The following is a 2,366-nucleotide window of genomic DNA, read 5'->3' as shown; positions in this document are numbered from 1 at the left end:
ACGGAGTAAGGATAGTAGTTTTATCAGCTGTATAAACTTGGACATGCAGCAGCACTAGCAACGCCCAGAACTGTTGTCGACGTGGTCGGCGTTTTGGACGCGTTCGCGCCGAACGCGTGCGGCGTTGGTGACTGTTGCCGGTGTCTCTGGGGGCGGCTTAGGGGTTTTCGACGAGATCAGAATGGGACACTCGTCCAGCAGCGTCGAAAATCTTACCCACTTTCTCGCCTCGCAACGTTTTTATATAAATACGCATTTGGTGCCGCAGCTAAACGTCGCCTCCCCTGCCTCCCTCCCGTCCCCCCATGGCCTTTCGCGCGGCGGAAGAAGTCGCGTTTGGTGTCTATATATGGTGATTGTAAAGGAGGAAAGAGACGCTTAATTCTGCAGCCCTTCATGGAGCACGGCGAAGAACGCGCGTTTGCTCTCCGACGTGCGTTCGCTCCCCGTGAAAGCGCGCGTCCCTCGCGCCCTTTCACTCGCACATACAGCGCCCGGAGCGCGGCGACAATTTCATCGCCGTTGACGTCATACGGAACCTCACGGCGACGGCGACGGTGACGACGACGGCAGAGATCCGCTTTGGAGTATCCATATAATTGCTATCGCAATAAAGGTCGGGAAAAGGCAGGCTGGTGAGCAAGCAATTGGCAACTACGGCATCGATTCTAGGAATGCTAAAGGAGAGACGAGATGTTGGTAGAATTCGTGGAAAGGAATAGGCTCCGCAAAATAAATAACCTCTTCAGGAAGCGCAGCAACAGGAAGTGGACCTGGAACAGTCCCAATGGAGAAACAAAGAAAGAAATAGATTTCATACTCTCCGCCAATTCGACCATTGTGCAGGATGTGGAAGTGCTAGGTAGAGTAAAGTGCAGTGACCATAGGTTAGTCAGGTCTAGGATTTCTCTCAAATTGAAGACAGGAAGAATAACATTAGTCAAGAAGAAACAGGCCAACCTAGAAGCAGTAAGGGTAAAAGCAGACCAATTCAGGCTGGTGCTCGCAAACAGATATGCAGCTTTAGACCAGGAAGATGAAGACAACATAGAGGTAATGAATGAAATCGTAACTAGGCTGATCTCAGAAGCAGCAGTTAAGTGGGAGGTGAGGCATCAAGGCAACCAGTAGGTCAGCTCTCCCAAGTAACAAAGGACCTAATAAAGAAACGGCAAAACATGAAAGTGTCAAACTCGAGAGGTCAGATAGAATTCTCTGAACTGCCGAAACTGATCAACACGAAGAAAGTAAGGGATATCCGAAATTACAACGTGGAAAAGATTGAGCAAGCAGTAAAATATGGACGCAACTTGAAATCAGTGAGAACAAAACTAATCATAGGACAAGGCAAAATGTATGGTCTTATAGATGAGCGGGTAATATCATCAGCAATATCGATCACATAGTAAAAGCAGTCGAAGAATTCTGTACTGACCTGCACAATCACCAGAGCCGCCAAGCTACTTTCATTCGAAGTAGTGATTAACAGGATACAGAGGCCCCTTCTATAACTAGGGATAAGGTTAGAAGGACCTTGAAAGACATGACCAGGGGAAAAGCTGCTGGAAAGGATGGAATAACAGTCGATTTAATCAAAGATGGAGCAGATATCATGCTTGAAAAGCCCACGGCCCTTTATAAGCAATGCCTCACGACTTCAAGTGTGCCAGAGAGCTGGAGGAACGCCAATATTATACTCATCCATAAGAAGGGACACGCTAAAGAATTGAAGAATTATAGGACCATTAGCTTGCTTTCACTATTGTATAAAATATTCAGAAAGATAATTTCCAATACAATCAGGGCAACGCTTGACTTCAGCCAACCAAGAGAACAGGCTGGCTTCAGGAAGGGATATTCTACGATTGATCATATCCATGTCATCAATCAGGAGAATACAATCAACCGCTCGATATGGCTTTCATAGATTATGAAAAAGCATTTGATTCAGCAGAGATACCAGCAGTCATAGAGGCATAGCGTACTCAAAGAGTAGAGGAGGCATACGTGAATATCTTAGCAAACATATACAAGGATTGCACAGCAACCTTGGTTCTCCACAAGAAAAGTAGAAAGATACCTATCAAGAAAGGGGTCAGACAAGGAGACACAATCTCTTCAATGGTATCCACTGCATGCTTAGAAGTATTTAAGCTCTTAGACTGGGAAGCTTAGGAGTAAGGATCAACGACGAATATCTCTGCAACTTTCGGTTTGCAGGTGACATTGTCTTATTCAGCAACAATGGCAACGAATTACAGCAAATGATTGAGGACCTTAACCGAGAAAGTGTAAGAGTGGGTTGAAGATTATTATACAGAAGACAAAGACAATGTTAAATAGCCTGGCAAGGGAACAAGAATTCA

This window comes from Dermacentor silvarum, chromosome 6 (genome assembly GCF_013339745.2).
Source record: "Dermacentor silvarum isolate Dsil-2018 chromosome 6, BIME_Dsil_1.4, whole genome shotgun sequence".
Taxonomy (NCBI): domain Eukaryota; kingdom Metazoa; phylum Arthropoda; class Arachnida; order Ixodida; family Ixodidae; genus Dermacentor; species Dermacentor silvarum.
Note: the sequence above shows the minus strand (reverse complement) of the source record.